This window comes from Lonchura striata, chromosome 3 (assembly GCF_046129695.1).
Source record: "Lonchura striata isolate bLonStr1 chromosome 3, bLonStr1.mat, whole genome shotgun sequence".
In the NCBI taxonomy this organism is placed as follows: domain Eukaryota; kingdom Metazoa; phylum Chordata; class Aves; order Passeriformes; family Estrildidae; genus Lonchura; species Lonchura striata.
Genome location: NC_134605.1, coordinates 23,612,609 through 23,628,437, shown reverse-complemented (window position 1 = coordinate 23,628,437; position 15,829 = coordinate 23,612,609). Strand labels below are relative to the sequence as shown.

The following is a 15,829-nucleotide window of genomic DNA, read 5'->3' as shown; positions in this document are numbered from 1 at the left end:
GATTTGGGCTATTCTCTGCGTTTCCTCCACCACAGTAAAATTCTCTGAAATGCTCTAAACACAGAGGAGTGAAGAGGTTCACAGCAAAACGGACTCAAGCAGACTCCTGGAGCAGATCAAGCCTTGCCAAGGCAGCATTCCCTAAGGAAACTGGGGCCAAGCGTCTGTCTCGGAAAATGCAAATTAATACAGGGAAGTGTTAGGAGCAGGAAAGAAGGAAAATCAGAAAGCATATCTCAGGGCAGCGTTACTTCTGGGGGTGGAAGCTGCAAAATTTTGCAATTTCAAAGATAAGAATTTAGCAAGGTGTGTAAAAACAGACAGTCCTTGGAAAATCCCACTGAAAGAGGGGTATATGAAAATAGCACAGCAGACAAAGGTTGAACAGATACATATTTTTGGATAAATGGTAGACCACCCAAAACCCCAGTGAAGGTCAGGAATGTTGAAAAGCAGCTTATTGCTACAACTGGCTACAGATGAAGAGCTACCACGTAACTTTTTAGGGAAAAGATTAGCAACACTGTGATCATTCAGAAACACAGAACAGGGACAGAGCTGGCTGTCCAAGACAACAGAATTGAAGAGGTAAGTGAGCTAATGGTAGCAGCACAACCCCAGTGAGTTGCAATGTCATTCCCAATTCCAGGCAGCATAGCAGACGTGCCAGCTCAGCTGTGATCCATCCGCCAGCTCCCCTGTGCTCCCTGCACAGGCAGCAGGGACACAAAACCCCAGAGACTCCCAGGGACTGGGCACTTATCTTGATGGCCTGTGGCTGTGGTGCCTGAACTTTTCTGATACTGGAAGTGACTGCTGCTCACACAAAATTTCTTTTGAAATGTCAATTTAAATTCAGTGCTGGGAAACACAAAGCCACTCCCAGGGCAGGGACAGCAACGTTAGCTTTGCAAACACAACAATCCTTCAAGTAACTTGGGGATCAGGAAAGAAGTCTTGAAAGCCTCATTAATAGCTCCCTATAAACATCAACCTTATGTTCTGCAATAATTAGGATGAAAATATAAAATTAAGGAATGCTATGAGATGGAAAGGAGGAACAAAACCAGCAAACAACTGGATGATTCAGATGTGCTCTGCTGAGGTTCAGGCTCCTGCCGGGCCTCCCTGGGGCTTTGCTGCAGCTTGTTTAGCTGTACCAGCAATTTTTCTATTGACCAGGTGGCTGATCCTTGTACATAACTGTAATGCTTGTACAGGCAGTAATAACAGGCAGGTATTCCCAAGAGAATGAAATACGGATGACTCCAGTGCCATTGGGCAGTGCGTGGAATGGCAGAGCATGGTGCTCCCAAGCAGGGCACAGATGTCACAGAGGGGGGTGCAGGTGTGGGAGTATAGAAGAGGGGGCACTGGATGGTCCTGGACACCCCCAAAAACATCTCACCAACAGCCACACAAATGCAGACATTGACAAAACCAGTTTAGGGCTAACAGAATTAGAAGCAAGTATTTAAGACACTCCACTTACAGCAAAGACAGCTGCAAATGTGCAGATACTGACATGAAGAAAAAATATGTAAAATCTATTTACGCTGGAAAGCATAAATAGATTTATTATCCCAAGTGGATCCTAGAGCAGAGTGAAAGAAAGCACCAACCTCCACCTCCTGCTTCTACCAGCAGGAAAAATAAAAGCCATCCATCAGCATCATGCTCCTATTGAAGGCAGCACAGGACACTGATGACTCACTGATTTTTTTTTTCTGTAGATGTTTTTAACATTAAGAGCAATCAGGAATTAGAAATGCTTTATTGCAGAAGAGGTATTTTTGAATTTATAGAAGGGTCAGTAAGGCTAAAGGGGGCTTTGAGTGAACAGTGAGTTGGACTGAGAAATCTGAGAAGAGAAAGGCACAGTATCAGGACTTTAGGCATTTGACAGCAACTTATTACTCAGAGTCCTTCTGCAAGCAGGACTTTTTATTTTCCTTTTCTTTTTGTATGATAAGTAGAATTAGGCTATCAACAAACCACTTCAAGTGCAACACTGCACTAGTTAGTGACTTGCAAAACATTTAGATTCCTCCACAACCTCAGAAGGTCTCAAAGGTGATGGCCATAGCAGCAGAAGAGCAGCAAGTCTGGAGATTTCCTTTTTTTTATTAAGCAGGACAGAAACCTCATTCCCTGCACTTTGCTTGCATTGGTCACAAGGCAAAAAAATTGCACCAGGTGCAAGAAGAGATACAGAAATAAGAGAAAAGTATTTCTTAACCCCCAAACCATGGCTGACTACACAGGGAGCCATCAGGGACAGAGCCAGACTGCCAATGTGCCAAGAATGAAGTTCTCTTTTAGGAGGGTATTTGCAACAGCACTCAAGGACTGAAGCTGGGAGATTAGTTGGCTATTTTATGTAAGAAAGATTGCTTGAATATTCAGTTTTTCTGATGTTGCCATGTCCTTTCATTTGTTAGTGTGGAGCATAATTACTTTTTGTAAAGCTGAATGACTTTAAATTAGATGGAAAGATGGTCATTGCAAAGATAATTTTGAACATTCTCTTTCAAAGTTGTAGGTTTAAAAATATGAGTTGAAACGTAACAGAATAATTGATCTGGCAGCAGTCACTTAATTTGTCCCCTTTTTCTTGTTTCTTCTTTGCTACATGCTTTTAAGTTACCCCGGTATGTTCATCCATGAAAAATGAATAGCAGGAAAATAAATACATTTATCTAACCAACCCCTTACTGGAGCTGAAAGCCTCCAGTACAGTCTAAACCAGTGATTAAGTCCAGATTACATTAAAACAAATTCACCATGTCACTCCTAATACTTCCACTTGGCAATGGCCCAAACATTTTTGTTTGCTTTGATCATCTCTCCAAACACAGACCAGTGTCAGACTCACCCTGGCTGCAGGGGCCTCTGTGCTCAGGGGCTGCAGCAGGACCAGGGCAGGTTGCTCACAGCTTTCTCCAGCTGCAGAACCTCCAGAGGGAAGGACAGGATCTGTTCCTCACCCACCTACAAACTTTGTCCATGTAAGTGCTGCTCATAACACTTCTCAAAGTCATGGTTTGATGACTGCAGCAATCAAAATTACTTTTTCTCACCAGCTGATTCAGCTGAGCATTGTCATCGGGCATTTCTCCTCTCTCCATTTCACCCCTCTTTCCAAAATTCCTCATTTTCCCTACCAAAGGGGTTTCCATCTTCTGGAAAGCACCTACCAACCCTGACTGCAGGAATTTTACAGTTGGGATTTACACACCAGGATACTCAGAAGAAGCATTTTTTATCTGGAAATGCAAAGCCACTCTCATTTTAGCAGAGGCCCTGCAGAGCTCAAGGGGTGAGCCCTGCCAGCTGGGAATGGGGAGAAAACTGCCACAAAAAGGATGGAGAAAGCAGAGAAGAGACTCCTGCGTGCCACCTTTGATCAGCAAACAACTTCCAACCACTTGAAAACTTAAGGAGAATCCAGGGTCATTTCTTCTTCCCCCATTGTGCTCTGCTCTGTTTTCAGCCTGCAAATGAAGAGCTCTGCTGCCGACGGTGATGCATCAGGGAGAGATTTTAGTAACTGGGGCGGAGGAGAAGAAGCAGCAAGTGGTGAGAGGGGGAGGAAAAGGAGCCTATATAAAGCTTCAAAATTCAAAAACATTAGAAGGGAGAAGTTTAAAGGGAAAGAGCAAAGTTCGGGAAATTTTGAAACTGCCAGGTATGTTATAGAAGTGAACTGAGACCCAGCCAGACACCAACACATGGATCAAGTTCAAAACCAAGATGTGTCCATCCCACCACCTTTCTCAAATGTACGAGGGAATTTTCAGGCCCCCATGGCACAGTCCAGCAGTCTCCTGAGGTCTGAAAAAAAGGAAAGTATTTGGAGAATTGGAGTCAACACAGAACTACAAGAAAATGCACTGGGTGTCCCCAGCAAAGTACCAAGCTCTACCATAGCTTCTGCTTTTCAAACTGCACCAAAAGAACTAAAACTTCACCACATCTTCCAACATGGCTTTTAGAAACACACAACTGGGAAAACACTTAACTGTGGGAGCTGAGAGATCCAGGAGCCGACCTGAAGAACACTCTCAGATTCTGGGGACTCCTGCCTTGCTCAGCCAAGACACTCCCAGTTTGCACCACCAGGTACTGAGACATAAATGCAGAAACAGCTGCTGCTCAATCATGTGTATCAAACAGCACAAATAATATAGGGCTGCCTGTATACACAAAGGCTCAAAATTAAAAGTCAGCAACTTCTAGTGCTACTTTGTGATTTTGGCAGGTTTCACTTTCCCTCTTGGCATCTTTACAACATCTTTGGTAAAAGCTAAGATAACAGTCTTGATCATCAAGCACTTGTTTTTTGTAACACCCATGTGCATGCAGCAGATAAATAGCCCAGTACCTGCTGAACATTTAATCTCTCCATGACTGTGCAGAGAATGTGCCCAAGCCCTGCAGGACCCTCAGTCCCTGCATCCCACCCTCCCAAGAGCCTGCTACATGCTGGCTCATCCTTCGTGCTTTCTCAGCCATCCCCACACAGTTTGCTTCCAAGGCTGGCTCTTACTGGCACAGAGCCTCAAAATGTCTTCCCAAACACATACACTACTGCTAGGAAAGCCATCACGACCGATAATAGTGCTCATGCCAAATACAAATCATCTTTAACTCCCAAGTTTGTTTTCTGCAATTCTGAAATGTAACTAACCACAGCTTCCCAATGTCTGCCTTCAAGAGGGAAAGGCGTGGGGGGAATCTCTCCTGCATTCATTAAGGCACAAATGTACACAACTCTGTATAAATCAATTTGACTATTTATGCAAAGCTAAACAGGCTCCTCCTTTGATGGGTTACCCTCTCACTTGTCCCACAGTCAAATCTACATTAGCTTCCTGTTTTCGCAGTCAGCATTCTGCAGCAAATTCTCCCAGAAGATAAGCTACCCATCCCAAACTTCAATCCGATTCAGGTCAGTCGAGGCACGACTGACTTTGCAAATAATTTCCCAAGAATCCCCTTCTCTGAAGCACTACAGCACTACTGGGAATCAATACTCTACAAGCCTTTAAGAAAAGTACAAGCTACTTTGAACTCTTAATTAACCCGAAAGACTCCCAACCCAAATCCCCCTTCCCAGGCTCTCTCATTGAGGGATGTGCTTCCCATCATACACCAAAATCTGCCACTCACTTGCAAATTCAGAGCTATCAACTTTTACAGGAACCTGACCTGAGTAAGAGCTGGAGTGCAATTTTAAAACACACGTGATTACAAATGCCAGTAAAAGCTAAATTCCCATTTCCACATGGGAAGTAAAACCCCCATTTCACTTAAAGTAACTGGGGAAAAAGGCATGGCCTTTACATGGCCTCACTACAGTGAACTGACAGCAAAGATTTACTAGCAAAGGACAGTAGTGAAGTCTCCTCCTTCTAAAATTTTATTGCTATTACATAATATGCTATCATGCATTAACTAGCATGCTATGAAGTGCTGTCATAAATATTTAAATGGTGATGACAAAGTAAGAGTGGTGTCTGAGCCCCGTGTTTCTGGTTTGCGCTGCTCACTCCCTTGGGCCCACAGTGAGGACAGAACTGATGTGCAGAAAATAGAAGTGCTACAAGTGAACCAAACCACATGCATGTACCTGGTGTCCAGTAAAGCAAAAAGGACCTCAGCTTGTTACTAAAAGGCCTTTCTACACCAGGGCTGCTTCTGTCAGGATGGCCAAGCCTGTCCCCAGCGAGGATCCCCTCCCCACACACTCGCCTGGCTGCATTAGTTATTACATTTGATAGCTTTATAGCATTATTTGAAGCTTGCTATTTACCCAGTTACACAAGGCCCAGTGGCTTAGAGCCCACTCTCTGCCTGGCCTGCAAATCTCTGTGACTACCTCCAAAATAGCCCAGATTTTACAACCCATTAGGCTTAATGATAAATCCTTGGATTTATGTTCCGGGCTAGTGAGCGATGAGAGTTCAAGGGCTAAGCTTGGATTTATCTGCTGGCCAAAGGAGATGGTTATTTCTATAATTTTATTTTTCTCATTATATGCAGTAATGACTGCAATGCTTTGCTCTGACATCATGGTAATTTTTACTGTTATCTACATCAAAATCAATAATGTACTTGGTCCTTTCACTTGTATTTCCTCTCCCAGCAGCACAGGAACACTGCTGGAGCAGTATTCCAACCCCTGCCCAGCCTGAGCAGCAAAGCCTGCTACAGATGCCAACTCCAGAACCTCATGGTGCATGAAAGGCAATTGTTTCCAACTTGCAAATACTGCTGTAGGTGGGGCAATGGTCTGGGAACGTTGATGGTTCTGCTTTGAACCAGTTTTGTACATTTATGGTGCTTTACATGCAATGCCAATGGTGACTGGAGTTGAGATAAATTTTGCTTCATAGTACTTTAAATCCAGAACCATGAAAGAGCAGCCAATACCTTGGAGAGGCGTTACTCTCAGCAGGTTCAGTATCTGCATTGATTATAAATCTCCTGTCTTAACAGTTTCTCTGAAAACCCCAGGCCTTTGGAACCAGGGGGATACCAGAAAATCTCCAATTTCCTCTCCAAATCTACTTTAAAAGAAATAAAGAGAAAATTAAATGCCCTGTGTTATAGGCAAAAGTCTCGAGAAATGGCCTATAAGGACTACAAGTGTTCATGAAACTCAGAGTTTCACACTTGCCTGGCTTTAACATGTTCATCACAAAGGCAGGCACTGCACTTTTTAGAGCTGGTTACTGGTTTCAGCAAGGACACGTGGATGCATCAAGGAATGACAGGGCAAGACTGTTAAAAGGTTAAGGAATAACACGATACTACAAAGCTAATCACTCCAAGTCATTTTCTTCAAAGATTATTACATCCATTTGACCATGCTGTACAGGTACACAAGGACTACTTGAGTAATACTGAGAAAGGACTGAAAAAGTAAACATTAAAGGGTAAATTTTGAGCAGCTCAAATTTACAGAGCTAAACAGATGCCTCATATAATAAAGGGAACTTGTCAGGAGAATGGAACATTATCCGATATCTGTCTTGACTGACAGCTTGACAGTCTTTTACCCATTAAAAAAAAGTCTTTAAAAAGCATTAGTTAGCAATTACCACCAATATTCCTATTAAGGAAATTTTCCATGGAAAAATAGCTGCAATTTAATTTCTAGCTAAATCAGGACAGTTGACTATTTTTCTTCCTCACACAGAACTGGAAATTGGAGAAAAATAGCAAGATGCTGTCAGATCAATATCAGAGCAAATTAAACAGGAGAGGAATAAAAATGGCAAAAGCTATAGAACAAAACCACACAAAACCCCTTTAATCCTCAGCTGAAGATCTCTCTTAAGAAGCAGCATCAGGTTGCTGTGCAAAATTTAAATGCAGTAACAACATACTGTAGACCAAATCCTACCAGATGCTGAGGAAAAAGTCAAAATGCTTCTTCAAAGACAAATTTATAATAAATATGAGCCACAGAGGTACCAGGTTTTTTCCATTTCACACACAATGCCAGGGATCAATTGCACTGATGAGGTCCAAATTCAGACTGGATTCCCAAGAAGAAAAAAAACCCTGGCTTTAACTTGAGTTCATGAGAAGAGAAGGCACCAGGGTGACCTAACTGGACCTTCCAGTACCAAATAGAAGCCTATAAAAAAAGATTAAAAGAGACTATTTACAAAGGCATGGAGTGAGAGGACAAGGGGAATGGCTTCAAACTGAGTAGGTTTAGATCAACTGTTAGGAAGAAATTCTTCCCTGTGAGGGTGGTGAAGCACTGGCAGAGGTTGCCCAGAGAAGTTGTGGATGCCCCATCCCTGGAAGTGTTAAACTCCAGGCTGGATGGGGCTCTGAGCAACCTGGGATAGCAGACGGTGCTTCTGCCTACAGCAGGGGAGCTGGAACAAGATGATCTTTAAGGTCCCTTCCAATCCAGGTCATTCTATGATTCATTACAGCAAGCATTTCTCTTGGAAGGAAGCAGCTCTGCTGATAGGCAAAATATTCCATACTCCTCTCACCAAACAGAAGAAAAACCATCCATTTATTTAGCCTGTTAAGAGATTGTAAGTCATTATTCAGCTAGCAATGCTCTGAATAATTTTTTAAATTATTTACCTCATTCCTTGTACTTCTTAAGTACTTGAAAAAGCCCTATGTAGTCTCCGTGTGAATCCCGACAGTGCTAAGAGCTGGTCCTCAAAAAGACTAGATATAGAAAGCACTGATGTGGGATGGATGCTGCATTTTCAGTAGTTTCTGTGCTGTATCTCTAATAACAGAAAATGAGAGACATGACTGAGTCCCTCATAAAAGCCCTGCCTCAGTAAAGCACTTTCCCTGCTCTCCAGAATCAGGACTCACTGTCATCTCCATCCAAGAGAAGGCTTCTTCTGCCTCACCCCTAGGAATAAATCCTCCATGGCATTCAGGCACATGGTTTTGCACGTGTTTCCCCAGGCAGTCTTTAGGGTATGGATTACACCATCTGCTTTAAACTTAACCCTGTCATCAATACTCCATTATGGCAGGGGAGCTACTGGCAATAACCACTTTCCTTCATTGCCAACCCCTCCCTGACTTCCAGTAGGACAGCGCTCTTTCCATCCAGCCACACGACTATAATAACAGACATCCATACACAGGATCTTTCTAATTTGTTTGCATTTCTACTTCTCATCTTTCATTTACTGTCCTAAAAATGTCAGAACAGAGAGCAGAACTTAAAAGGCAATCACCACCTGCAACTATTGTAGCAACACTGAACTATTTTGGCGTCAGGCCTTTCTCAAGACATGGTGACAGGGCCCATACCCCTGGTGCTGGGAAGATGTAACACAGCCCCCTGCTTTTGGCTGCTTCATTTCAAGCTCCTGCATAAAAATGGGAGCACCCTTTTTATTTCCTGAGTTTCCTCAGCAGCCAATGGCTTAGATTACAGTCATTGCCTCAGCACTGGAGCACTTTCCACTATCACACCAAGTTTGTGTGATAACATAACAACATAAAACCCCCAGTAATGCTGCTGCCCCAAACCCTGTGGCACAACCCATGACATGGATGGTGCCTCCCAACCAGCCACCCCACTAACAGCACCCTGCTCCACAAACTTCTTCTTTAACATTCTGGTTCAGCTGCAGCTCAGCCATGGAATTCTCTACAGTTTGATTATTTTTTCCCTGTGACACAAAGGAAGAAGTTCTGTTATTTGGAAAGGTGGAGCTCAGTGCATGCAATAGAGACAAACTCATGTACCATTATTCTTTCCTACAGGCTTCAAAATCTGGGATGGAAGCACAGCTCAGGGATCATTCACTTTGTTCTCATCTGGCTCTCAGGGAAACCTTCCTACTTCTTCAGCCTAGAAAATCACCCTTTGCTGTAAAACACAAAACCACATACCCTCCCAATCCAAGTGAGCAATGCTACAAATCTGTTGCCTTTGTGGCCTTCACAAACAAGTGAGAGAAGTTTAGTACATGCAAACCCAGCTTTCTGTGGCCTTGCCAGGATTTGGTTGAAAAATGAAACAATTTAAACATTCTGACAGTTAACTTGCATTTCATTAAGTGCCCTGTAACAACACTTTTGAACTATACCTCATTTCATGTCCTTCGGTTGTATCTTAAGAGCCCTTCTGTGAGTAGTATGCAAAAAACACATTAAAAATCTCTTAAGTTTATTAACATGGCCCAAGCAAACAATATGGTATTAAGAATTGTTTTCACACTCCTGTAAAGTACTGAAAGCCTCCTGGATGAAGCTTCTCCAGCTCAGAACTGAAGAGTTCTGCACCTTTAGGAAAAATTAAAACTAAACACCTAAGGTGCTTTTCAAAAGCAATTATCATAATCCCTGCTGTTACCCAGAGGGAAGCAGTGGCACGCAGCAGTTAAATAACTTCTTGAAGGTGGCTCAGTGAGCAGCAGAGCCAGGATTAGAGCCATGGTGCCTCCTGACTCCCAGCTGCAGGCTCAGCCCAGCACCTTAAATAGCTGCAGTGCAAGCCATTAGCTCAGTCCTCCGAGCATGCATCTGGCCTGGGGAACAGGAAAGCTGGAGTTTAACTTCATAATACATAACTTCCTATGGAGAATCCCCAGAAAGAAGCCTTAAATTTTAACAGCTTTAACCTGCCCAGCTTCTATGCTGGCTGGATTTTACTGTCACCAGTTTGGGATGAGTGAATTATTCACATGCAGCAGAGCGTGTCGTAATAAAAGGTTTATAGGGGCTATCACCAGGATCATTCTTGTGGCATTTATTCATTCCAGTTTCTGTTTGCTGGCATTTCTTTTGTCCTCCCCTTTGTCACTAGGATTCTCTCTACCGTTCCCTTTGTGGGGTACCTTAACTTCTAAACAAACATTTCTACTATGAGAGCAGTTTAGTGACATAGCACATTTTTGGTTACATTGTTATTTTGCATTTTTGTGTACTTCTACAGGGACAGCTGACCCATGTAGCTTTCCCCCAGCAGCGGTGACTGTGTATGTCTATTTCTACTATTCCCTCACCTACAGCTGCAGTGTCTCTTATTTCTTTAGCTGCCTCCAGCAGGGACCAATACATCTAAAACACAGTCAAAGAAAAAGAACAGTCAGAAAATGGAAAAAATATCTTGTGCTATTTTTGGCATCTAAGTTCTTTGGCTTAACCTATTTTTGGAAAAGCATCTTTGTTCAGCAAAATCAGAACTCCCAGCCCTGTGACACTAGGGCAGCGTGTCCTGCTGCAGGCACAGCCGTTTGCTGGCAGCAACCTCTAACAGCAGAGCAAAGCCAGGAGAGCCCAGAAGGAAAATGATGGGAGACAGGATTTCACTTCCACTCTCCATCACTTTGTGCCTCTGAGCAAGTCACGCCGCCCCTCTCCAGCACGTTCTGGCCATGCTCACGCCATATGCACAAACAGGATGGGTGCACCCTGTGCCCTGAGCTCCACAGGGTGAAAACAAGGCCTCCTCCAGCCCTCACAACTTCCAGCCCTTCCAGGACCCCAGTTTTGGTGGTTCATGAAGTGTAAGTATTAGCTGGTATCTACAGCTCATGTTTAAATAAAAGCTTTGCTTAGGAGATAAGGAAGGCTGCAAATTGCAGCCCTGAAGAGCTAAACTTGATTCATGTCTTTCTGCTTTGCTGGTTTGATTTCAAAAGATATTCAAGCTCTGTATCTGAAACAGTTATTACCTTTGTACTTTCACCAGATGCACCTTCCAAAAGTGGCAGCATTCTCACATGGCACAGACAAGGAAAAAAGAAAGTTGGAAAAGATGCAAAACAGCTGACTTGGTATGCTGTGGCTGGCTCTGTGTGACGCAATGGGAGCACACACTTCTCACATCACTGCACTCACAGGCAGCACTCAAAGGATAATCTTTGAACCCTTTAAGGCACAAGACTTGGTTTAAAACTGATGTTTTTTGCCAGGGCTCTCAACAGGCACAGCTGAAACATGAGAGAACCAAATACTATGGCTGGTCTTAGACCAGAAGCCTTGGCCGCAGTCCTCTCTCCAGGAAAAAAAACCAAAACCAGCAAAATTTAACATGTAATTGCAGAGAAAATACTTTGTTTTCTTTGTCACAGGGACAGACCTCCAAATGCAACACTGAGTCCTCCTGGGCTCAGTGATATGCAGGCTGAAACACCTGCACTAACAGCCAAGTCCCCAGTGAATCTCTGTGGCCTAATGGATTAAAGGCTTAATTAGAGTCACCTGAACATTAAACACCACTAAAGTGCTTTGAAATTTGCTCTAAGTGGACGTGGAGGGAGTTGCCTTTTGAATGGGCAGAATTAACTGGAATTTTGTTCACAGCTGTTAATGGTTTTGAATCATTCCCCTTTTCAGATTTTTCCTGATAATAAAGCAAATGCAGCTATCCATTAGGGAGTGCTCTGGCACACACCTCACTACCAATCACAGCAGAATGTAATTGGGGGAAATTGTCATAAATATATCAATCTTTGTATCTAGAAAGAAGGAAGGTACATTATGAAGCTCCTACTGATCAACACAAACCTGCATCAGACACTGGATAAGCTACAAAGGAAGATGCCACGAAAACCAAGGCTCTGTTGGTCATGCCATCAATTTTTTTAGCAAACAGTTGTTTAAAACACATTTCTGGCTTCAAATTACTATTGAGAGTAGCAAGACAAGTATGTTCAAGAGATTAGAATTAATGGCAAAAATAAAGAGTATAACTGGAAGATAGGAGAAAGTGTAGGCCCTACAGGTGTGAGGCTATCAACCACCTGAAATCTCCATCATCATTTGTCTGGTTTCACCTGGCTGCAATCACATACCTTTCCATCCTGACAACAGAGGTTTTGCTCAGATTTCACCAGGGAAACCTGGCCAAACCCTGCAGCAGATCCAACAAAAAACCTCCTCCAATTTCTGCAAGGAGCAGAGTCCCAAAATCGCCTCCAGCATGGCCAAACAGCATGAGTCAGCAACACTAATGCCAGGAGCAGGATATCCCAAGGAGGTATTTAAAAGAGAGGTTTTGTTTGAGATTTATGATTCTGAACCTCTTCAGCTGTTGTACCCACACACACCTGTTGGCAGTTTCGGCACATGCCACACTTGCGGTTGTAGCTTCTGCAAAGTAAACCTGTAAAACCAGAGCCAGTTGATGTATTTGAACAAGTAGATACACCAAGCTCTTCAGATTCCTAACTGGAGCAGCTTCAAAGCAGGAAAAGGAATTAAGTGTCAAATGTGAGGGTGATCAGAGAGGAGAAGCAAGAGATGCAGGCACTCTTCTGCTCCATCTTCCAGGTTTTTTTTTTCTATACATCCCTGAAACAGCTGACACCTGTAGCCCTGACAGATCTGTGCCAGCATCACCTCCTGGGCTCCCGCCACACAAGCTGGAGTTCTCCTAGAACTCAGCTTTAAACCCAAACTACACGCCCCAGCTGATGTAAATGAGAACACTTTCTCTCCCCTATTTCAGCAGCAAATCTCGGGTCAGAAGTGAGACCAATGAGGTAATGCCAAACTAAGGCTTGTGATTAACCACCACAAGAAGTTTGTTCTCAGCTGACTGACAGCAGGAGTTGACACTGGGAAGCAAATAAATTTCTTACACAGCATTGTACATTCCAAATATTAGTGTTCAAAGTAAGAGTTGCCAAAATCTGTTACCTTTGGCAAATATTAATGGAGAAGTAAAATGTTTTGCAGGAACTTTGCTTGTTACACGCTTCCATCTTAGAATCAGCCATTGGGATGCTGAGAACTCACTGAAAATCAAACACTGACTTACTGTGATTTCGTGATGGATGAAGATGTCCAGGAAAAAAAAACAAAAAAAAACCCAAACAAATCCAAACAGAAAAGCTGCTGGGAAGAGTGCCAAAGTAATAAGGGATTCAAAGGAGCAATGGGATTTACTAGGTCTGCCACAGGGGGTTGCTAAGGGAATTTGTTGATGACTCCTAACAGGGCTCTCCACAACAGACCTGCCAGGTATTCTCAGTGGCACTGCTTCCTGGTGTGGAATGACTCCTGAGCTGCCCAGTAAAGCCTGGTTCAGCAGTCCCTTCAGCTGAGGACATGCACACACGCTGTGACTGGTGAGCTCTCACTGCCTCACAGTGAGGCTAAAGCTCCTGCACAACAGGGACATGGGACTATGGCAGACTGGTCTCAAATTGTCTGATGAAAATTCATCTCACCTAGAAATCATGGTCTCATTTGGATACAAATCATTTGGAAAGATGTTTGAAGCAGAGAAAAGAAAAAGTTTAGCTTCAGCATTCTCAACATGAGAGGGTCTTTCCCTAGATTAAAAAAATGCTTTTCAGTATTATTATCTCAAATTAATACATTTGATAGCACAAATACACAATTCCACACTGAGCAAAGACCTTTCATCAACTTAAAATGACCTACAGCCGAAAAAAGGTGACTAAGCCACAGAAATAGGCAATAAGGCAAACCACAAGGAGTAACTCCCAAAGCTGTAGCTGGCACAGCAGCAGCTCCGAAACCAGTGGCCTGCTCCACGCAGCCGGTCCTTCACTCCCACCTGAAAACCAGGAGAGCAGCTGCTCACCACAGGGCAATCAACACAATTGTAACCCACATGTAAAAGAAACAGCCAAGTATGGGCAGGAAAAAAAGAGCAACAAAAAGGGCCATTTTGTGAACCTCAAACTGAACCAGGGGAGCTTCTTCAGGTTCTCCCTGTCACTCCTGGTGGGGCAGATGGCCAGGCAGCCCCAGGAGCAGCACTACATCCACTTCTGAAACACCTTCCTCAGTAGGCAGCCAGAGCCATTCCAAACACCTCCACATGACAGGAGCTCTGTCCCCAGCAGCAGCAGCAGTGATGCTCGCAGCCACCAGTGCTGGCTGTCACAGCGGGCAGGGCAGCACGGCCCCCTGCTGCAGCCCTGAGCAGCAGATTTGGAAGTTTCACGGTACAATAAAGGCAATATATTCAGAGCAATGATTCCTTAAGTGCTGTCTGAGCAGCAGGGACCACCGAGATCTATCTCAACGCAGATACCAACTTATTTCCTTCATTTCGCAAATGCTAAAGCATATAAAAAAATTCTGAAATGAAAAGGAAAGGCTACTAGCAGAGGAGTGTCACTGCTGGCCCCTCTCAAGTTGTTGGGAATTGTATCCTTACTGGCAATGATACCCCATTAGATCTAACACTTAATAATTTGTGGGGAAAAAAAATTCCATTGTTTCTTTACGTTAACGGAGGACTGGTACATAACAAAGAGGAAGAAAGCCTGCGTGCTGCTGGCGGGCTGGTAAAACATTCTCAAGGTCTGATCGATATTATGAAAAAAACACCTCTCTTGGCCTGAGGCTGGAGTGTTATTCAAGCACGGCAGTCACTATGCAGCTCATTTGCTTAGCTGCGATGATCCGAGGCTCATGAACACTGAAAGAAGAGCGGAGTCGATTGCGGGCATTTCTAACCCTTTACATGAAGAAGAAAAAAAGAAAAAAAAAAAAAAAGAGGGAGTAGAGGTATAGAGGCGCATGTAGGACCATTTCCAGGAGCGGCTGTACGGCTCTCTGGGCAGCTGCTCCCTGGGGAAAACCCAAAAGCACATCATATTCACGGAAAGTTGGGAGCAACTTCTGAGGGGGCGAAATGACAAAAAGCAAAATGGCTTTAAAAGAAAAAAGAAAAGAAAAGCCATTGTTGTAGGAAACCCCGGCAAGCTATCAAAGGCTATCAACATCACCTACGGCGACCCTAGGGAGAGGAACCCGGCTGCCCTGCGCCAGCCCGCCCTGGCAGCGCCCGCGGCTGTGCCCGCTCCGCACAGGTGCGGACGGGGATGCCCGGGCCGTGCCTTTGTCTGCGGGCACCGGCCGCTGCCAGAGCGCAGGCAGCCGGCCAGCCGGGCTCCGGGCGGCGCCGCGGCCCCGCAAGGTCGAGCGGCCGCCCGGGCAGGGTCGGCCGCCGCCCGCGCCCCCGGGCGGGTCCCCGCGCCCCCGGCCCCGCCGCCCTACCTCGGCCGCCGCCGTCACGCCGCCCCCAGCGCCATGTTCGGCTACATCCGGGCCGCGGCTTCGCCGGCTCCGCACGGCGCGGCCGCAGGTGCCGCCACCCGCCCCCGAGCCCAGGCGAGCCGAGCCGAGCCGAGGCGAGTTGAGCCGAGCCGGGGCGGGCGAAGCACCGCCCCCGCAGCGGGCCCGCGGCCCCGCCCCGCCCGTGCCCGCCGCCCGGAGCGGCGGGGCCGGGCTGCGCCGAGCGGCAGCTGCGCACCTGCCCCGACCTCTGTCCTGGGGCTTTGTCTGTCCGGCCACCCGCCCTTCGGGCGCCCGCCCGCGTCCGCACCAG

General features: G+C 45.1%; 1 protein-coding gene across 3 annotated transcripts in view; it reads right to left on the bottom strand.

The window, feature by feature from the left end:
- PAK5 (p21 (RAC1) activated kinase 5) overlaps window positions 1-15,829 on the bottom strand; it is a 162,207-nt gene that overhangs the window by 70,328 nt on the left and 76,050 nt on the right. Inside the window, exon 1 of one of the 3 annotated variants that reach the window (XM_021540280.3) lies at window positions 15,499-15,607. The exons of the other annotated variants lie outside the window; for them this stretch is intronic. The gene's annotated coding sequence lies outside the window, so the exon portion shown is untranslated. Of the gene's footprint in view, window positions 1-15,498; window positions 15,608-15,829 lie in introns of those variants that run through there. 3 annotated transcript variants of the gene reach the window in all.